This window comes from Aythya ferina (assembly GCF_964211825.1).
Source record: "Aythya ferina genome assembly, chromosome: Z".
Lineage (NCBI taxonomy): Eukaryota > Metazoa > Chordata > Aves > Anseriformes > Anatidae > Aythya > Aythya ferina.
In genome coordinates this window covers 13,740,632-13,763,861 of record NC_140299.1, presented here as the reverse complement: position 1 = coordinate 13,763,861, position 23,230 = coordinate 13,740,632, and the positions used below count along the sequence as shown (strand labels likewise).

The window sequence follows — 23,230 nt, the reverse complement described above, 5'->3', positions numbered from 1 at the left end:
AACAGCTTTTCTCTAGAATCAGAGCCATTCATCCAACTGAGTTTTAAAGAACTCCAAGGATGGAGATGACACAGCTCCCCTAGACAACTTGTTCCAGTGCACCTATGTGAATATTTTTTCCCTGTATATTTAAACTGAAATTTCCTTTCTACAATTTGCACTGATTCCTCTTGTCTTTCTGCAAAAGGCTTAGTTTTTTCTTCTCCATGATTTCCAATTAGTTAAGTGAGGACAACGGTTAGAGCTGCCCTTAGCTTTTTCTTCTCAAGCCTAAGCAAACTCAGGTCCTGCAGTTATTCCTCCTATGTGTGCTCCAGCCTCCAAGCCCTCCTGGTCACTCTGCTGGACTCGGTCCAGTGTGTTGATCATCATCATATCAGGAGCCTCAAACTGGACACAGATGTGGCACTACAAGTGCCAAATAAAAGGAAATAACCACTCTACTTGACCTGCTGACTATGCTCTTGCCCAGTAGATGGTGAGCCACCCTAGCCACCGAAGCCCACTGCTGACTAACATGCAGCAGGTCCGTTTTTGCTGTGTGACTATTCTCAGCTCCCTGACTGCCCTGCTCCCTCCAAATCCAGCCAGAAGGAGTTTGCACCTGTCTCTGCTAAATTTCCTAAGTTTTGTCAGCCCAGTTCATCCTGGTTGTTGTGGTCCCTATAAATTGCATCCTTACCTGATGGAGTATCAATTACTTGCATCAATTTGGTGTCATCTGCCAACTATTTAAAGGTGTACTTCATTTCACTGTCCAGAGCACTGATAAAGACGTTAAGCAGCACTGGCTCAAATAGGGCACCACTCCAAATGTCTACCAGACATTGACTTTGAAGAACTGATCCTTTAGCCTAACAGTCCAGACAGTTTTTGCCTCCAAATAGTAGTCTACCAATCTATTGCTTTAATTTGGACACATATATACTGTGAAAAAAATCATTAACATCCACTGTTCTGCCCTTGTCCACAGAGCCAGCCATTTCAACATGGGAAATAAATCATGTCATTCATGTTTGACTTCCCCTTGGTATCATAGCATCTGTTCCCAAACACTGTCTTTTCCCTTACATGCCTGGAAGTGGCTTTCAGAAAGACTTGCTTCCCAATAGTCCCAGAGACTGAAGTGAGGCTGACCAGACTGCAGTTTCTTAGGTTTGCTTTCTTGCCATTTTGTGAATATAACACTTGCTTTTTCCAGTCCTCAGGGACTTTCCCCAATTTCCAGAACTCTTAACAAAAAAGACAGTGAACAGATTCTTAAAAGAGCCACAGAACCATTTGATGATTCTGTTACAATTCTGCTCTCTGACGTCTTACTCTGTGCCTACATAGTTACTATTCTGTGTTTATACAAATTAACTTGCATCTTCAGATGGACACTGGGTCTCACTGGTGAGGAATTCTGAACAGTTTCACAGAAGTTCCACAGTGCTTTGAAGCATGACTCAATACAAAGATGACACAATCAGGCCCTTAGATTTTGTATTTACATTTGAAGTGAAACATTGGTCTCAGATAACATAAAGAAGATTTAAAATATATATATATAAAACTACACTACGAGCCACTTCTGTAATGTGAATATAACATAATATACACAAAAATTAAGATAAGCCTGTTATCATTTATTTTAGAAAAATAATGCCACATTAGTTTGTTTCAATTTTACACACACACACACAAAACAAAAACAACAAAAAAAAAGATTTTTCTTCAAAATATTTTCTATTTACTGATTTACATACTTACTATACTTGCAGAAAAGTATACTTATGCTTAGACAATACATTTGACTACAATGCAAACCAATGTTCTAATGAGGTTCTCAGAAAGAAACCAAAAAGAAAGAAAAAAAAAGGAACATCCTTACACATGAAATGTATGAAATGAATAGGGATCATGTATAAGGAGTATCCTTATACATGAGATGCTAACCTGTTTTCAACTGTAATTTTCTTATGAGAACCTCTTCTACTGGTCTTCATTCTACAGTCACCCTGCTGATTTCTTGACCCCTCACCTGTTCCATTCAGTTCTCTCTCTCCTTGCTTATGCTCTACTTTCCTCATCCACCACTCTCCTTCCTCAGGGAAATATGCAAATGGAAGCAAAGAAGATTAAATTACTGCTATTGGTGACCTAGGAAAATTTACTCTATGCAGTGAAGGTTGTTGGAAGAGAATCACATGAATGCTCTCAGTCAGGAGCCACCAGGCCTCATAGATGTCTGGATGTCAAAAGAAAGCATAGACAAATAGATGCATTTAAATTAAAAATGACATTTAGCAAGGCAGCACCTAATAAAACTTACTGAGACAAGGCAAAAAGCAAGATGGCGTGCAGCCCACTCCCCAAAACACATGCAAAATACTGCTAGTCATGTTTTTTCTTGGTATTACTTTAAGATGGGAAGGAGACAGTGGTCCACAGAATGCCTGGTGTTTCCAAGGAACACAAAGCAAAAGCAGTTGACAGTGACTTTCTCTGTACTGCAATGTACTTTCTCTACACTGCAGTACACATCCTTCAAGTGTTATCTGTTGGCTTAACACTACACAAGCTTTAAATGAACTTTTCTGTTTCACCCCTCTGACTTTCTTAGGCAGCACTGTATCAGTGACAATTTACCTAAGTAGTCTGCCAGCTTCCCCAGTCCACTCTAATTCTTCACCAGCATTAGCAACAGTATCTCTAGTTCTCATTTCTGTGATGAAATTGAATTACTGGAACAACATGTGAAATGATCTACAAAATCAGGGATAATACTAAGCCTTAGGCTGATGATGATTGAGCACAAAATGATCTGTCAGAGCTACAAAAGTTAAGTGCACAAGAAATTTTTCATTTTACCCCCCCCTTTCTTGTTGCCTTTCTAAAAGTTCTGTGCAGGAAACAAAGTAGACAGGTGTCTTGCCGGACTGTAGCCTGCACCACTGATAGTTTTTTTCCACTCTTGAATAGTTTTTTTCCACTCTTGAATACATATTCTACTTATAACCCTTCTATGGGAAAAGTTCCCTTGCCAAGTAACCTGAGGTGTAATAAGACAGGTACAAATGGATTCAGGACTCCCCAGTAATCAATCCTGATAGATTTATCAGTAGCGCAGAACATTTTGGAGACCTGGCAGCAACCATAATAATATTACGCAGCAACAGGAATTGTTCAGAGAACTGACAACTGCAAGCAATCACTCAAGAAGTGGAGACAACACAGGAACAAATTACCTGCAGGAAGAGATTTTATCTCTTCCTGCAGGTAATTTGCAAATAGTCTAAATAAATATCTTCAGTTAAACTGTTTCTTCTTCAGAGAAAAAAGTTTGTTTAGATGATCGCTGTAAGTCCCTTGCTGGCCAATGCTTTCATGATTCCATGGAAAAGAGGAAAAAGAAATTCCAATTATTCATCTCGTAAATATGCTTAAGATAAACATTTTGACAAACCTCTCTTCCAAGGCACTAAAGCACCAAAATTCAACTGAAACCTCTTTCAGGATCAGGGTCATGGCATTCATGAGCCAGTGGCAGGGAGCTGGAGCTGTATCGTGCACATACTGCTGCAGTGCCTGGAATACACGTGTGTCTAAGAAAAGGAGGTCCCTGCTATTAATTCACCATAGATTTGATCTGCCTCGTCTTTGTCACGTCACATATTCCAAATCATGCTTCATACAATTTTCATTTCTCAGCCACCCTTTGTTTGTTTAAGACAGCTGCCACCTATAACCCAAATCCTGAAATGAGCCAAAGCTTGTACACAGGCTGGGAAAAGAAACATTTTCAGTCCCTATGATCCAGAAAAGTTTAAAGGAGAGTATTAGACAGAGACACTAAACCATGAGCACTATCAATCAAATTTTCCCAAACCAGATGTGGAAGAGGCCTGTCACTGACGCAAATGAACTAATAACAAACATTTGGATTCATACGACATTTTTCATCATATAGTCCTATTCTAAGTCCTACTTAGCAGAAAAACAGACTGAGGACAGGAACCACAATCCTTGCCAGGCAACACTAGGTCACTATCAGAACTGATATGTTTAGCATCAAAACCTATCATTATAAGCTCCTTCTGTAGCCACCAGAGAGAAAGAGGCAGCTGTAGAGAAGACTAACTCATCCCCTGCAGGCATTTTTTTCTCTTAAACAGTAAGACAACTAGATAACTAGATAAGTGCCAAAAAGATCTAGAATGACCTAAGCATTTGTACAAAGACTTGTAAACGATTTGTACAAAGACCCTGGACTGAAGTGTATTGCTGCTCTCCTGACTCTGCAATCCCCAATATCACATCCTCCCTTGCAAATGAATAGCACAGAGCTGACTGTGGCAGCTTTACTTGCCCTCGAAGCAGGGAGCAGTGTCGAATCATCTGAAACTTTGTGAGTTTTGGTAAAGTAGCATCTGCCAAAGCATCCTGCAACTAAACAGCTCATTCTTTAAAATAAATGTCACGCAGTTTATACAAAATGTGATTTGCAACAATTCTGAAAAAAAAAAAAAAAAAAAAAGTGAATATTTGAGATCTAATTCCACAGCAGATGAACAGTGCTTTTAGTCCTTGCACTCAAGTTTTCTTCCTCCAAGTAATTTTAAAGATAGTTTCAATAACACTTAGCTTATTTACAGAAAATACAACTGCCTATAAGACACTGAAAGCTCCTAAAAAGCCTTTGAGATTTCAATGAGTGAACAACAAGCTTTAAAAAGCTGCATATGGAAGAAAGGATTTTATATAATTAAGGTCTGATACGCATACAATCACTTCATTACTTAGGGATAACTTTATCTCCTGTATTTTGATACAGAGAAAGCTCTTTGATGTTGTTCTTCCAAAGAGCTTTGCCAGAACAGGAAAACATTACTTCTGATTTGTCCCACGAGGGCTGAAATCCAAACAAAAATCTAATTAAGCAGGGGAGGAAAAAAAAGGGGGCTTTTTTTTTTCAGTTCCTATGACCCAGGAAAGTTTAAAGGGGAGCGTTAGACAGGGACACGGAGCCGTAAGCTCTCGCTGCCACCTGGGCTGCCACAGCCCGCACCTCGCCGAGCGCTGCAGGCACGGTCCGCGCGCAGTGCGAGGGGCTGCGGGAGCAGCAGCCAGCCCTGCCACACGACGTCTACATAAAAAAGCAGTATGGAAGGGTTGCGCCCCAAAACAGCCCGGCCACACCGACCACGGTGGAGCTGACAGGAACCCACGGTGTTTGCTCGCGCCCCGCGCTGCCCTGGGGTGCTTCATGACGGGCTCCGAAGGCAGGCGGGCAGCGGCGGCATCCCTGCTCCTCCTGGCTCCGGTGGCGGGGGAGCGGCAGGCGCTGAAGCCCGTTTTGGGGCGGCCGGAATAGCGGGGAGCCGCCGAACCCCTAAAATGATGAAATTGCTCCCGAAAAAGGCGGCGGGGAAGGGGTGAACCCCCTCAGCGAGGCCGGCTGCTGGGAGGGAGAGGGGGAGCCCGGCACAACTCACCTGCAGCTCCCTCAGGAACCCGGGGGGGAACACGTCTACCCTCGGCAGGACGTGCCGGGAAGGGCGACGGCGAAGCGGGGCAGGGCGGCCCCTCCTTCCGCGGGCAGGCTGGGTGAGGAGCGCCTCAGGAATTTCCTCCCGGCTCCGGGAAGCACGGCCGGGCTCCCCTGGCCGCCCTCCCGGAGGCGGGCGGGTCCCGCCTCCCCCAGCTCCTCAGGGCTCGCCGCCATCTTCGCGCTCCTCGAGGGGACGCCATGCGGGGCTGTGTCCCCGCGGCTCCTGGGCTGGCCAGGGCACGGTTCCTCCAGCTGTCTGCCCAAGATCCTGCTGAGGAACCAGGGTTTGGTGAAGGGTATGGTTCATCAGGCCGAACTCTACTCTATCCACGCCATGGGAGGGAGATGAGGCTTTCTCCATATCCATTTCCCGGTGCTTCATGATGTACCGGGCACTCTTAGATGTACAGTTCACCTCTTAGATGTACACCCACCTCTTAGATGTACAGTTGCTCACATACATGTGTCCAGGGCCCTGCTCTGATATGACACAGCTGCATAACCTTAACTCAGACTGCTATGAGATAGTTGTGAGAACATTTGTAGAGAGATAAGGAAGAAATACAGAGAGAAGTAGGGCTGTTGACATGAGATCAATGGCAGTTCAAGGATTCAGGAGGGAAAACACCAGCATGAACAGTTATAAAATCCCAAAAGGAAAAATCACCTGGGGAAGGCTAGTCAGTCTAGTTTGGGATTAGCTGGGAAACAATATGTCTTATCATCATTGTTGATGGAGCTGGTGGAGGGTAACAACTGGGCAATGCTGAAAGTCCTGTCCAGGGAGCCATGGGAAGTGACCCTTCTCATTGTTCTTCACACCTTCCTGCCCTGCAAAGGCTTCTTAGGCATGCCAGCATAGTAATGCTTAGTCTAATAGCTCATTAAACTCTAGCTAGCTTTTGTGTGTGTTAGCCAACAAGTAACTGCTTTATTTTGAATTATGTATATTCTTTTTCCAGAGCGTCTGCACTTGCCTGAAAGTGTCCGAACAAACTGGCCATAATACAACTTCCATTCAAAGCAGGCATTCATCTGTCTGGGAAGCCTGGAAAACCTTCAAGAATGGCAATTTCGAAACCTTCCTAGGTGACCTGTTCTAGCACTGTACTTTCATTCTAGAGAAGAAGTTTTCCCAATATTTATCCTAAGCATCTCAAAGCACAATTTCAGACTGTCATCTCTCTCTATTTTATTCATTTGCCGTTTCCAAGAAAAGTTGCTTGTCCACTTTGTAACTGTTTTTCAGATAGTTGTAGGTTGCCTTTAGGTGGTCTCTTAGCCTCCACTTTGGATAAATAAGCATGTTTGCAGTTCATATGCTCTAAGTCTTGGTACCCCTCTGCTGTATTTTCTCCTGTTTCTCAACACCTCACTTGAACTAAACTGCCTAGAACTGGACACAGTATTCCAGTTTCCTCACAGCAGATTAGAGGGACTATCATAGCTCTGCACCTGCACACAGGGCTCTATCACGACTCCTGTTTGATCCCCATGTGGTATCACTTCTAGTGGGCATGCAGATATGATGATTTCTCCCATAAGTATGAGAGCTTCACCCATAAAGCTTTCAGCTTCCTTTATGTGTGCATAAGCTTGGAGTGGCTGCCAACAAGTCCTCCACTTCCCACTTATGTATAAATGCCTGAGAGGAGGGTATTAAGGATGGCGCCAGTCTCTTTTCACTTGTGCCCAGCAACAGGACGAGAGGCAGCAGGCACAAACTGAAGCACAGGATGTTCCAGCTGAATATGAGAGGGCACTTCTTTACTGTGAGGGTGACAGAGCACTGGGAGAGGTTGCCCAGAGAGGTCGTGGAATCCCCTTCTCTGGAGATATTCAAAACCCACCTGGATGCCATCCTGCACAATGTGCTCTGGGTGATCCTGCTCAGCAGGGTCACTGGACTAGATGATCTTCAGAGGTCCCTTCCAACCTCAGCCATTCTGTGATTCTGTGATTCCCTCACTTCATTGTCAGTCATCATCTCTCTCCCCAGTATTCCTAGTTTAAAGATCTCTTTGGGATGGCCAACTTGTTGGTAAAGATATTTTTGCCCTACTTAGTCAGGTTGCTCTCATCTCCCAGCAGTCCTCAACAAGTGTCCCATGAACATAAAATCTGACTCCTTTGTGTTGACACCAGCTGTGCAAACATATATTGATCCTCAGAAGTCTCCACTTCCTGAAGGCACCTTTTCCCTTCTGTGGTAGGGTTGAGGAGGCACCACCTGAGTTCACATGCCCTTAAGCATCGCTTCCAAGTCAAATGTTCACAGAATCACAGAATCACAGAATTTTCTAGGTTGAAAGAGACCTCAAGATCATCGAGTCCAACCTCTGACCTAACGCTAACAGTCCCCACTAAACCATTTCCCTAAGCTCTACATCTAAACATCTTTTGAAGACTTCCAGGGATGGTGACTCAACCACTTCCCTGGGCAGCCTGTTCCAATGCCTCACAACCCTTTCAGTGAAGAAGTTCTTCCTAACATCTAACCTAAAACTCCCCTGGCTCAACTTAAGCCCATTCCCCCTCGTCCTGTCACCAGGCACGTGGGAGAAGAAACCAACCCCCACCTCGCTACAGCCTCCCTTGAGGTACCTATAGAGAGCGATAAGGTCACCCCTGAGCCTCCTTTTCTCCAGGCTGAACAAGCCCAGCTCCCTCAGCCGCTCCTCGTAGGACTTGTTCTCCAGGCCCCTCACCAGCTTCGTTGCCCTTCTCTGAACCCGCTCAAGCATCTCCATGTCCTTCTTGTAGTGAGGGGCCCAAAACTGAACACAGTACTCGATACACTCAGGGTCTCCTCTCACATCATCATCGGTGCCCACATGCAAGATCAGCATGAGATACTAGTGTCAGTATCAGGCAAGCCTTAGCAGTCTCTCTCTCCACAATGTCCTGGATTAAAGTTCCAAGATGTTTTGATGTTTTGTTAAACAGAGTTCCCAAGCCTTCATCTGCATCTGTGACACTGAGCCTATTCTGTAGCTGCACGTTTGCAGGCATAGAAGAAGCCATCTTCCTGGTGCCAGAAGTTACAAGATTTCAGCCAGCACCATCATGAGAGTCTCCATTTCCAACCCAATGTACGCATGCTGCCTGCCCCTCCTTCCAACTAAGGATTCAGGCTCTTGGATCTGTAGGACCTTAGAGGAGGTCCTACATACACAGACCTCTTTCTAGCATCCTTCCTCTCAGAGGAATGATGGAAAGAAGAACTTAAAACACCCTTTTATCAGGAATAGCTGGCAGATATCTATAGAAGTTCATAGACCTTTTTAGAAGTCAAGATATCCTGAAGCTCTCTCTTTCTGGCAGTAGCAGGCACCCTGAACCATAGAATCATAGAATGGTTTGGGTTGGAAGGGACCTTAAAGATCATCTAGTTCCAACCCCCCTGCCATGTGCAGGGACACCTCCTACTAGGCCAGGTTGCCCAGGGCCCCATGCAACTTGGCCTTGAGCACTTCCAGGGAAGGGGCATCCACAAATTCTCTGGGCAAACTGTTCCAATGCCTCACCACCTCTGAGTAAATAATTTCTTCCTAATGTCTAATCTAAATCTCCCCTCTTTTAGTTTAAAACTGTTCAACCTAGTCCTATCACTATCTGACAATGTAAAAAATCACTCTCCATCTTTTTTATAAGCACCTTTTAAATAGTCTAGGGCTTCAATGATGTCTCTTTGGAGTCTTTTCTTCAGGCTGAACATCCTCAGCTCTCTCAGCCTGTCTTCACAGGAGAGCTGCTCCATCATCTTTGTGGTCTTCTTCTGGACCTGCTCTAACAGCCCCACATTATTCTTGTGCTGGGAGCCCCAGCCCAGGACGCAGCACTCCAGGTGGGGTCTCACCAGGGCAGAGCAGAGGGGCACAATCCCCTCCCTCCACCTGCTGCCCACCCCTCTGTTGCTGCAGCCCAGGACACAGTTGGCCTTCTGGGCTGCAGGCACACACTGCTGGCTCGTGTCGAGGTTTTTGTCCACCAGAGCCCCCAAGTCCTTCTCTGCAGGGCTGCTCTCAGTGGGTGCTTCTCCCAGTCTGTGCTTGTGTCTGGGATTGCACTGACCCAAGTGCAGCACCTTGCACTTGGACTTGTTGAACCTCATTCAGTTCATGTGGGCCCACTTCTCCAGCTTGTCCAGGTCCCTTTGGTTGGCTTCCCTTCCTTCTGTTGTATCAACTGCAGCACTCAGCTTTCAGGATCTTTTCCATGATCTTCTCAGGCATTTGTGAGAGATGACTGTGAGCACTGATGAGAGACGATTTACTGACAGCTTACTGTCAGTGGCCAAAAAAAACCTCAAGTGGATAGGCAATGTTTAGGCTATTTTTTGTGTTTATAAATCAGAATCATTATGGCAGTGTTTCTTTACATGCCATTTGGATCATTTGTTTAAAGAAAAAAGCTGAGACATCTCCTTATGAGCTTATCTTGAGATTTGTTTCTTTAGTATGAATATTCTGTATTCTGCAACTACAGTCTTCAGACATTTTAGCCATTTTGAGTTCTTGTAGATTATAATATTTTGTGTACCTTCTCAGTTATACAACTCTATATCTATACAAGAAGTTGATATGAATAATGAACCTTTCAAAAAATGTGTTATCCGAGTCAACCCCATGAAATCTGAACAAGCAGTCAATCTTTTTTTATATACTGGTGCCTGTTACCACACAAAATGTAGGATTATGCAAAAATTTTAATGGTAACATAGACCCTTACATTTGAAAATCTGATCTTTAATATCTCTGTTAGGTCCCATTTGTAGAAATGAACCTCATGCAGTTCACATGGCCCCAGTACTCAAGCTTGTCCAGGTCCCTTTGGATGGCTTCCCTTCCTTTTGTTGTGTCAATCACACCACTCAGCTTGGTGTCATCTGCAAGCTCGCTGAGGATGTGCTGTCTATGTAATTGATAAAGACACTAAACTGCACCAGTCCCAAGATGGACCCATCAGGGACACTGCTCATCACCTGGGCTCCACCTGGGCATAGAGCCATTGACTACTACTCTCTGGATGTTCCCATCCAGCCAATTCTTTATCCACTGATTGGTTCACTCTCCAAATTTAGAGAAAAAGATGTCATGTGGGATCATGTTAAAAGCTTTGCAGATGACATCAGTCAGTCTTCTCTTGTCAACTGTTGCAGTCACTACATCTTACAAGGCCACCAAGGTCACCAGATTGGTTAGGCAGAATTTGCTCCTGGTGAAGCCATGCTGGCTGTCTCAAATCAGCTCCTTGTCCTACATGTGCCTTGACATTGCTTCCAGGAGGATCTGTTCCATGATCTTCCCAGGCACAGAGGTGAGACCCACTGGTCTGTAGTCCCTTGGTCTTCCTTTCTAACTTTTTTAAAAATGGGAGCAATGTTTCCTTTTCTCCAGTCACTGCGGGATTCACCTGCCAGGACTTTTCAAATACAATGGAGAGAGGCTTGGCAACCCCATCTGCCAGTTCCCTCAGGACCCTGGGATGTGTGGCATTAGAGACTTCAATCATCCAGTGGCAGTTTCCATAAGATCTAGAAAATGTACAGGCAGAGCATGGAAACTGACGTGTAAACTACTGTCTGTTGGTTGCTTCTGTTGGTTGGCATTGTTACGTCATGTCTTTTCCTTTGCTTTGCTTTCTGCAGATACTAATATAAGCAGGTTTTATTATTAGGAGCATTTGGGTGAAAAGTGTTGAGCTTATGCTTTAGGAAGGCAAATTTTGAACTGATTACTATTTAGGATACTACAGCAGCCTATATTGGACTTGTGTAAGAAACCTTAAGTGGTAATGCACCAAAATTTGGATTCTAAACAGCAAGTTCACAGACATAATATTAGAAGATCAATGCATCAGATAAGTAAGAGACATAAAGAAATTCCTCTGTGTGTGTGCATTTTTGTTTTTGTGTCTTTTTTTCAGTCAGGGATTGTTGATAATAGTACTAATGTTAGGAATTCTTCACATTGTCTGCCTACATATTCAGTCAGTGTAAGGTTGAACTCACTAAGAATTCATGTGGGCATGATTTTGGGAAAAAAAATAAACAAGCCAGGAAAATACTCAGATCTTTCTGCATATTGTGCAAATCCTCTTTGCTGATGTTTGCCTAGACAGAATAAATAAAAAAAACAAACACACCTGCTCTAAGAAAGAAGAAGAGCTTGGTTACGATTCTGATACTGAGTAGAAAAGAAAAGCAGTTGTGTCACTTAATCTCCTTGAGATTTGCTACATATGTTGAATCTCTTATGCAGTAACTTTTAATTTAAGCCTGGAGTTCTTTCAGTTGTAAATTTATATTTAAAATAGTGTGAAAGAGTCTGAAAGGCCATCCTTAGCCCTATAGCAGAATGAATCATGCCCTCATCCTAATTCTTGGAACATTCTTTAAAACTTTCATTGCCAGAAATTCTACTGCTTTCTAAGACAATCTCTAGCTAGAAACTAATTATCCTTAGCAGTTGAAAATTCTCTAATATGTAAACCAAAAGTCCTTACTAGCTTTTTATGCCCACCACTTTCTGCCTACAAAGTCATAGAGATCAAATTATTCTCTTTTGTGTGGCAGCTGCCTCTGAAATATTGAAGATAGATCACAGGATCATGTCATCCCTCTCTAGGCTGAATAAGTTCAGTTCTTTCAGTAGTTTAAAGAGTATTGATTGTGATCACTGCTATCCTCATCACTCCTGAGGTCCAGTTCTAAAAGAAGAAATAGAGGACACAGCACTCCCAGCCTCATCAGCACTGTATTTTCTTACATATGACACTTCTGTTCCTACCTGTCTATTTGCTCTTTCTTCAGAAGGATGTTGTTGACTGAAGATCTGCCTGTGATCTTCTATAAGTCACAGATCATGTTGTCAGCTCCTCTTTATTCCGATTGTTCAATTCATTATTTCTACTTAACACTACAACATTGCACTTTACCTATTGATATTCCATTTCTCTATTTTGTCTATTTTCAATTTTAATTCTGTTTTCTAATGTGCTTGTGATCTTTCATAGTTTCATACCATTTGGAAATCCAATAAGCATCTTATGTTTTATCAGATTGCTGAGTGCTAAAAGACAAGATAGATTCTTTGCAACTCCTCTCAAGACATTGTTCCTTCTTAACAGTGAACCACTGTTAACTGCTTTCTGCCTGCACAGTCATAACATAAAAACAAAACAAAACAAAACAAACTATTATTTTCCATAAGAAGTGTTCCTCATGCAAGATTTAATTTCCTCCAGAAACAACTTCTATTTGACATCAGTAGTTACAGAAGATTCAGTGCTATTTTGGAGCAAAGGACAGCGCTGTGTTCTCAAGCTGACCTGCACTAGACTGAAGAATGTGTATTGAATCAGGTGTACTCTGTAGTGTAGCCAGAATGCCAACAAGATTTCAACGGCATTCATGGAGTTCCTCTGTGAGTAATTTCAGTCTTCCCACAGCTGCAGAGGAAAGTCACTGAAACTGTGTAATTATACCAGTGGTGGATTGAGCTAATATTCTTTGCCTCTTGATAGGCATCTTAGCTTGGAGTCAAGCTAGGATTCTTGGCTGCCAACATGAACTGTGTCTCGAAATGTAGGAGGAATGGTCTGCACTTGTTTTGCTGGTGTACCCTGAGTATCCTACATAAATAAGCTTTGTGCTTTCTGTAGACATTTCCATTCTGCCTGTGGGAGGTTGCTGTAAAGGGCCTGAGCTTGTATCGAATTGCAATGTGTAGTACACAAACCTGTGTGGCTCCAGCAACAGTCACTCCTCCAGGCATATTTCTTTGATCAAGTAATAATTGTGGTTCTTAACAAGAGATGGTGCAAGTGTTATATGTGTGTAATCTGATAACAATCTCAGCTAACAAGTGTAGGTCTGTTCTAAAAATGAAAAGCACAGTAGCGTAAGTAATCTATGGGACTGCTGAAGAAAAAAAAAGGCAAAGCAAAGCAAAAAAAAAAAAAAAAAAAAAAAAAAAAAAAGATCATTTATTTGCCATTAACTAATAATGGCACAAAATTAATGATATTAAAATTTTTTTATTAAGGTATTTATTTATTAAGAATTAATATATCACTTCAAGTCTCCATCTATACCATCCTTGAATTCAGTCCTTTAGTCTTCCTTTGAGGTTGTTCCAAACAAGTGTTTGAACATCTTTCAACTGAGGATAGAACTGAACAACACTCTGCATTCACTTACAGAGCATTCTGGCCAGTAGGCTGGTAAAAAAGGACTGTGTGCCTTTACTTTTTAATAGGGAATGTCCTCAACATGTTCCTGTGAGGGACAAATATGTGCAACATGCAATAATCATAAATAATCACACCCTGAGAAATGGACCTCCTGGGCATTCCTCCAGCTAACGTTTGACCATAGAATCGTTTTTGCAGGCTATATGCACCTCACACTGAATTCTGTGTGTGTGAAGTCTAAGTGCTCTAGGAATTTGAATGAAGAGATGACAATTGAACTCAGACTTCCAGGTTAGTGGATAACTAGATGGGATTTCAGAGGGAGAATTGGTTTCTGCCTAAGAACTTCTTTATGCTTTATGCTGTATGCTTTACTGGATCATCCCAAATAGAATCGGCTCAAAAACATCTACTCGTTGGGACACGGGATATTCTCCATTAGTTTTTCCTAGGAGAAACTCTCTGCTACCATCTTGCGGTAAACTAGAGGAAGATACATCAAGAGCAAACTTTTTTTTTTTTTTTTTTTTTTTTTTTTTATGTGGGTGTCATAGGTTAAAATTCATTCCATATTTGGATCATTAGACAAAATATGGAGAGTGTGATGGAGCACTCAAGGACAGGCGAGTAAACAGAATGCAATGTGCTGGGACAAAGTTATCATATATAGAGATTGTGTGCTCAAAAAATCACGGGTACATGCTTTTGTGCTGTGAGAAAGTTTGCCAGAATGTAAAACAGGGCCCAGGAGTTGTGTGTGTGTGATCAAAACATTATAGTGTTTAGTGACTGTACAATGGAGGTGAGCATACCCAGGAGCTGGAAGATTCTTGCTGCGCTATGGACTTTTCACCCCAATATAAGAACAGTTAAAACCCCAGTATCTGACTCAGAAATCATGTCTACTTCCCACTGAAGCCAGTAACAGTAGAAGAGCTTTAGTTGATATGCATTTTTATCCAGCATAGAACAGATGAAATCAGGGTAACCAGAGGAGAGCCACATAAGAATGAGGTCCCAATCCGACCAACATTTGCAGAGCAAAAATCAATAATTTAAGAGTGAATACTCTGAGATCAGATCAATGTATGGACATTAATGCTGCCAGCTGCAAAAAAAAACCAAAACAGTATTCCAGTAGGAAACAGCAGGTAGCAAGAGATGACACAAAGGTTACTTCTCTGAAGTCTTTTTGGTGTCATGATACTAGCCTGAGGCCATTCCTGAGTTCTGGGACACACAGAGCAGCTGACAGGATCTGATGTAACACCTTCAAACTTCTCTGCCAGCTGGTTACACAAGTAAGGAGGCAAAGGGTAGTTTTCCACAGGGTGAGTATTGGTTTGCTGCAGAAAATACTTGTTTCCATAGGTGTTTCATTTTCCAGAATTAGTGCTATGCTATTCTAACCCACGAGAGAATTGTCTATTTCACACACTGTTTCAGCATGTGAACTGTAGACTGAACTGAGAAATCTGAAATAGTGGCTAAGTGGGTTTGACATCGTGATTTCAGACACCTATTCTAGTTATTCATAATGAGTGTAAGTATTTCCGCTGTAGCAAGGATGAGGGTATTGGAGCAGCTCTGAACGGTCTCCAGATTTCCTTTAAAAATTGTTCTCAGAAGTTATTTGGACTGAAGTTTAATAAAAATATACAGCACTCTACAGTAGATAACTAGCATAGAAAACTCCAGCCCAAAAGAGTGAAATGTATAAGCAACTGAGTAGTAACTCCAAATGGTAACACTACCTTTATAAACAGTACTATTATTAAACATGCTCATATGTCAGTTCACAATAGTCAATGAAATTAATCAGAAGTTAGATTTGTAGGTTCTTTGGTGTTGTAATAAATATTTAGAAGAAGAGGTGTGCATTCTCAGATGTTATGCAGCTGAAAATACCTCTCAGCAACAATCTGAATCAATTAGTGCAGGGTTTCCTATTTGCCATGCCAAATAAAAGAATCACAGATTAGAAAGGTTGGAAAGGACTTCTGAAGATAATCTAGTCCTGGAAACATGAGCACAGGGATGCCCTGAAGAGACCATAGAGGAGGACACACAAGAAACTGAGGAAAAACTTATCACCTGCTAAGGTGAAAAAGAACCTAGGCATGAGGAAATTGGCCCAAGAAAGTGGGAACACACATGATAAATCAAGAGCTGTTTAAGTAATACTGGGAACATCGTCTGCTATTGGCTGTCCAAGGAGGATGGTAGAAATGAACATCATCTCTTGGCTACCTGAAGCGATGGTGTCATCATAGAATCATCACAGAACCACAAAATCACAGAATGGACAGGGTTGGAAGGGATCTCTGAAGATCATCTAGTCCAATGCCCCTGCTGTCCACCACAACTCCCAGGTCACTCCCTGCAGAGCTGCTCTCCAACATGTCAGCCCCCAGCCTTCAGAGGTGCTTGGGGCTATTCCTCCTGAGGTGCAGGACCGTGCACTTCCCCTTGTCGAACTTCATGAGGTTCCTTTCTGCCCAGCTGTCTAAGCTGTTTCTGTCTCTCTGAATGGCAGCACAGCCCTCTGCTGTATTACAAAACTCCTCCTTTTGAGAATTCCTTTGAGTTGAGAATCCTGCTGAGGGTGCACTCTGTCCCTTCATCCAGGTCACTGATAAGTTGAACAGGACTGGACCCAGTACAGACCTATGGTGGACACCACTATCTACAGACCTCCAACTAGATTCAGTGCCACTGATCACAAGCCTCTGAGCTCTGTCATCCAGCCAGTTCTCAATCCACCTCACTGTCCACGCTTCCATCCCTGTATTGGGTTTAGCATTGCTTCTAGGCAAGGCTGGAAAAGCCTAGCTTTTGTGGAATAAGAGGAGTTGGAAGCAGACCATGGAACAGTGGACTGAGAACACAAAGCAATCAGGTACTCTGTAGAGTACTGGGAGTTGAGGTCTCTGTAGCTGCTGATGCTGGTAACAACCATTAACTAGTGGGGATGCAGACTCTGGAAGAAACAACCCTTAGAATATGTCAGCATAGCTATTTGTGGCTATGCTCACAGGTGTCCATGTTTAGAGGGATTATGGTTGTTCCTACACCAGTTATTCCAGCCCTCGTGTTAAATCATAAATACTCTGATGCAGGTACAATTTAGACTAGAGAAAAGTTCTGTTCTCTTCATTGCTCACACTGCTTCTCGGAGCAGAGTAAGTGCTGCCGACTGGTGGCTTTTCTGCTGATGTAAGGTGTGTGGCTGTGTGCCATGCACAAGGTTGGAATACTTGTATCACTTGGCAGTATGATTTTTTTTTTTTTCTCTTCTGACATATGCATAGTGCAGGTCATGTCTTACTCTACTAGGGTACCTTTTCTGATTTATTTCTCATGCTTTTCACACAAGAAACACAGGCTAGAAGAATATCACCCTCATGCTAGCTTGTGTCACTCGGAGAGGTATTTCAGTGTGTACTCAGTCTTTAAATGCACTTGGATGATATGCTCTTCAATGTCAGCAAATTCGAAGAGTTAATACCCTCCAGCCAAGGCTAGGTGGCGCAGTACGCTAATACATTAAAGTTTTTTAGATGCTGTAAGGTCTGTAAATTCCTGTAAATTTCCACAGCCTCATATGTTTATTGACACATTGATACATTGATTAATGTGGAAGAACGTCATTGTTTTTTTGTGGCTTTCCTGATTCAGGCATTTTCATACTCATCTAAATAAAAGACCACGCAGAAAAGCACTCAAGATGCTTTCTGCCCCCTCCCACCCCCCCAAAAAAAAAAAAAAACAACTCTCATTTTTTGTGTGGTGCCTTCCAAGCAGAAGTACAGCTGAGGGTAAACAGAGTTTGGCTGCTTCTAATTTGGGAAAATTAGAGTTTATTTCATTCTCACTGCCCTCTTAAGCACTGCAGGGGTGTGTTTATAGAAGTTTTGTATACTAATAAACCACTGTCTCCAAATACTTACAAAACATTAAAGAAAGCCTCAATGTCAGCTTTTTCTCTCATGGAAAAGGAAAAAAAATAATCTGAAAATACACTATTAGCGTGCTCTCAATACTTCTACCACTTATCATAAAAAATAAATAAATAAATAATAATAATAATAATAAATGCTGAGTCTAGTAGTGAAAAAATAGCCATTTTGATTGGAAAACAAACAAACAAATGAGGTGAAGTACCTAGACAGTTTTGTGAAGATATTTGATAAGCATTAAATGGAATAATTTTTGTTGCCAAATTAGGTTGTAGCAGACTGTTCGTTTCTCAGATAGAGAATAGTGTTTACATAAAAAGCTCAAGATAAGTGTCTGTCTCATGTATTGTTATTTGCAGAAGATAACAAAGTGATGATTAATGAGTTATTTATATTCTTTAGAAGAGGTCAGGAGAGGAGTTATCAATATTTGAGCAGCAGTATGTGGAATTTTAAATAACCCTAATTATCAAAAAGGTTGAGGGTAACGGTCAGATGGTTAATGTACTGAACATTTAGCATCTGCTCCTGTGAGGTGTCAAGTGCCTCAGCAAGGCACTGAGTGCACTCAAATTACATTTAAATAATGAGGGAACTCACTTCCTAGCAGGAGATTCTCAGCCACTGGCAGGATAAAGCTATTAGCATCCAGGCAGTAATGGAGAGAGGAAAAATCCGTTTCCTTTTTTATTTATTTATTTATTTTTTATTTAAGATTTTGACTCCTGAAATGGCTTGCAGAAGTTACCAATGCTCTGTAAACACAAGGCTGAGCTGAGTGTCTGCAAAAAAATACCTTCTGTCTGCTCTAAGACACAGAATAAGGACAAAAGCTACAGACAACACAGAGAAATTGCAGAGAGCAAGAGGCTATGAACACCTAATGCAGTGGATTTATGCCATTCACCACAGTTTACTCCTGTAGGAGGATAGATATCCTATAGGTTATCCATAGGATATCTTCATGCATGTCAGTTTGAAATGGCCTACTCCTTTGTGTGCAGACACATTGGTGTTAGCTTTCTGCTGCCAGGCTCTGCTCTGAGCTAGAATTGCAATTGCTTAGTAGGCTAATTCTGCAGAAATCTCAAGAATCACAGCATGTGGATCATTTCAGGTCTCACAGCTCATATTTGTAAATTGTTCCAGGCTAAGCTGCTTGCCCTGTATAGGGTTATGAAAGGGGCTTGTTTAGGTCCGGTTAGGTAGTGTTCTGTTAGGATTCCCATTCTTGAAATTGCCAGAGCCATGCCATCTTTTTGTGATCTTTTCGTGATCTTTTCATACACTGCAAAACTCTTTCTGGCAGGTGTAAACCAGAAAAGAAGGTAAATAACAGTAGTATTTTGCAGGAAAACAACTGAAAGGAAGTAGGTGGATAAAGAAGTGTGAACCAAGGTGATGCTGCCTGAGAACAGCAAATATCTCCTACTTGATCCACTGAACCAGTTTTACTGAGTCAGTGTCCACACACTTTGTACAGCGTAATCATAAGGGATACATGCAAAAAGTCTGAGTAGCAAGACACTCAGATGAAAAAGCCAGCAATAAGTAAGTGATTAAAGCATTGAGGGATCTCTCTCCTGAACCCTCACTCTCCTCCATGCTAGGTCCTGCACAAATCTTGGACAAAATATGTGTAAACCCCAAAGATCTGTGGAAATATAAAGTAAAAGATGATGATGATATGCAGAAAGGGAAACACAAAGAAACAATGTTAATAAAGTTACAGTACCAGGATTATATGGAATCTCAACAATAAAATTTCAATGACTTTATGATATTTCATGTGAAGGTGCTCTGTGGAAGCAAAAAGAGTACATGCAGTTCTCAAACCATTCAGCTGTGGCTTCCATGATAGCTCTATGCCATGTCAACAGGGTAAACTGGAGCAAGCTACTGAGTATTCTGAGGGAGTATCCCTCTGTGGGAGACAGTAAGCCAGCAAGGGTTTCTGGAGCTGGCATTGTGAGGTAATCCTAGGACCCAACTTAACCCCAAACCACAGACAGAACTGTGGGCCTTCTGGGGAGCCACTGTCATCTTTCTGTGAACTATGCTCTTTCTCCACTCAACTCTCTGAGGGATATGATAAGTGTCTTGTGGTTCCTAGCCCTCTGTTTAAGGGTCAGCAAGATTGCCTGTCTTTGAAATAGTCCATGGAAGACCTTCAAAGTGAAGATGCTTGATATCACAAAGAAGGGAAGTCAGTGGTGTGTTACAGGAAGAAGGGTAACCAGTCAAAATGAAAGACAATGACAAGACGCTGGCAATAGCATACTGGATAGATATGAGCATGTCAAGCTGTGCAAGGCCAGAGAGGGGAATTCACTAGTGACTGACATGAGAGGTAAGAACCTTCAGAAGAGTTTTAGCTAGCTATATGGACAGAAAAGTCTAAGTTGTAGGAAAGTGATGTGGAAAGGATATTTAAAATTTAGACGTTAGCCTGACAGTAAAGACATTGGAGAGTGCAGTCAATGATAACTTCTAGGTTATTGATGTGAGTGATTAGGTGGAGATATCTTAAAAAAAGAAGAGTGTGGGAAGCATTGTGGATTTCTGAGAAAGTTAAGAGCATCATCAAATCTATCAGCAAATGGTTTATGGGTAGAAGAATTTATGGGTGATATGGTGGTATGAACCAAATGCCCATTAAAAGAGCTGGACAAATTATTAGTGTATCTAGGTTTATTCTGCTGAATTAATGTCACAGAGTTAATTTGGTTTTGCTGATTGGGTAGTGGGCATTGGCTCATTCTTTTAGGAATTATTCTTTATACCCTATGTTATAGGGTAGCATCAAGATTATGTCAGGGAACTCATCATTACTGGTGGTGTGCTACCATGGTTTATGACTCAGAATTACCTGTTGAACCCATTTAAATCATTGAAGTAAAAAGTCTAACTCCTTGTTGACATTATCATAGAGAAAATGCTCTTTCACTTCCACTCAACATCTTTCTGCTCTTTACTGTTTCTTCATGTGATTCTCTGAACAGCAGAAGGGCAATCCCTTCTGCATCCTTATTGATTCACTGTTTTACCATCAACTTCTGTATCCTGTCCCGGACTTTGAATGAGCTCCCAGTTACCAGCTCATAATTTGACTTCTATAATACTGTTGTTCTTATGCCTAATAGGCATAGAGAAGAAATCAAGAACTGCCCTCAAATTCATGTAAATTTATTTTTACACAATTGCAAGTCATACCTTTTGTATAAAAACACATTTATTTTGCTTAATCTTGCTTGTGAGGCATTATCCCAGAAGAAATGATAAGTATAAGAATGGTAGGTATAAGAACTTCACACGATCAACCTTCATGAGAAGGAAATACTCCTGAGCAAACACGTGTTACCTCTAATTCTTACCATAAGGCAACCTCATCTACCTTCTCACCAATTCTATTCACCTAAAAAGCTTTCTCGAGTGTTCATAAACCCTACGTGAAAATACATGAATGTCAACTTGATCTTATCAATTTTTTGTTGTTGTTTTGGCCTTGATAAATATTACCTTGCAGCTATCCTACACATACAATGTGAGAGAAAAAAAAAAAGGAATGATGAAAGGCCAGACATCTCTTTCTCAAGTAGCTGACATTTTTAATCTTTCAAGTTTCAAGTGAGTGCTTAGATTTACTTTGAAGAGTTTGTGGTTGCACTGGCTTTGGTTCATTTTGAGTAACAGAAAGGGATCACAAGATCATGATAACTCTGTTGTGGTTGCCCATGGCTGCATGATTTCTTTGTGGTAACTTGGAGTAATAAAATGCCTTGAAAGCTACTATGAAATCTGCCCAGTAGTTCACAGAACAGTAGATGTCTATGAATAAATGGAGTGTAGTTGTGTGAATGTTGGGCAAGGAGGAAACCACGCAGGAGAGACAGGAGACAATAAAAACATTTTAAGGTGACCAGCAAACAGCGAGGAAAACATATGGTTTGTTTGTTTGCTTCTTTGTTTGAAAAAGTAGTTCTAAGGAGAATTATGTTCCATATACAGAAAATTGTATATCTGCAGGATTATATACAGACTTCAAAATCTGTATGACCTAACAGATGAAAACCTATTAAATCTCTTAACTTTGTCTGACCCAAGTTTTACTGAAGCATGATTTGTATTTTGGCTAAAGTATATCTTTATCTATCACAATCACCAGTCACAATCTAAGAATATTAAAAGATCTTTTCTGTGTTGTTTTTCCCATGTCATTCAAATGCCCTTCAGGTTACTGTAGCATGAATAAACCATTAGACTGCTATTACTACCACGGGTACTCAAGGCATCTTAAAAAGTCACAGTTTGTATTCATATCCTTTGGAAGAGGTGAATGGATTCATATTCTGGGTTGCTTTCGGTGGCTCTATAACAGAGTAACAGCTCCCTCAGTGTGAGAAATTTCCACCCCCTGTCAATGACTACATAATAAATACATTGTACAAACTTTCTAATTAGTGTACATATTTTTTAGCCTTTTTTTTTTCCTAATAATAATTTCTTTAAGTCTGATAAGAGTATTTATGTGGGTTTATGTATGTATAGAAGTATAGAACTCTTCTTGACTGACAAATGCTTGTCATAATGGAACATAAGCAGGTCAGGCAAAGACTTCTAATTTCAGTTTCTAATTCAGTGATTAATCTTCTCTATTGTTTTTTTAAAAATATGATGAAAGGAGTTTGGTATAAACTTCCTAAATTCTAACAATGTTTGCTTTGCATCTGCAGAAAGCATCTAGCATCCATCTTCTAACACAGCATACATCTCTAGCAATACAGTCTCTCACTAAATTGAATGTTTACAAAATGTTTCATTATAATTTTCTAGGATGAGCACTCCTTATGGACCTTCAGTAGTACTTTCTTCAGGGTTATATTAGTTAACTGATTCATATAAATATTTCTCTGTTTGAAGTTTCAGTAACTCCAGAGCAGTAAATTTCTGCTGCACAGGACTTCTCCACTTTCCACTGGAAGAATTTCCAGTTCTGTTTATTAGTAACCTGGAGTTCCTGCTTTGGCATGTAATTAGTTCAGGACTTTCTTATTATCATTTGCTATATAGGTTCAGTTTCTCTATTAAATACAGGTTTTTCACTTGTACAGACAGTATTGTTACTTTTTCTCCTCCTCTATATCTGCCCTTTTTACTGGTAACCAAACTTACCAGGTGCATCCAACAGTTTGAACCAGAAGGATTTTAAAGAAACATATTGGAAAAAGACAACTGTGTTTGGGTTTCACTGACAGAATATTAAAGTACAGGAAACTCAGGTTCCCTGAAATTGTAAACTCAAGCCCAAGCAAAAAATGCCCATAGCAAAAATCTTACCAACAGTGGACTGATTGTACTGTATGAGACTAGGGATGGTAAATTGAAAGAAATACTGTATTTTTGTTCTTTTAGTACAAAGATGCAGTGACAAGAGAAGCAGAGTTTTTCAATGGCTGTGTGCTTTGACACAGACAGCCTGGTGATAGTGAAGGGAAGTGATACCAGAGCAGATCAACTTCCTACAGGAGTTGAAAATCCAAAC

The 23,230-nt window shown here is 41.4% G+C and overlaps 1 protein-coding gene across 3 annotated transcripts in view; it reads right to left on the bottom strand.

Moving 5' to 3' along the window:
* The window catches only part of LOC311426887 (oncostatin-M-specific receptor subunit beta-like), a 33,681-nt gene extending 28,022 nt beyond the window's left edge, over positions 1 to 5,659 (bottom strand). For all 3 annotated transcript variants that reach the window (XR_014687094.1, XM_084503677.1, XM_084503678.1), the window contains exon 1: positions 5,478 to 5,659. The gene's annotated coding sequence lies outside the window, so the exon portion shown is untranslated. The remainder of the gene's footprint in view (positions 1 to 5,477) is intronic.
* Positions 5,660 to 23,230: the final 17,571 nt, after the last annotated feature.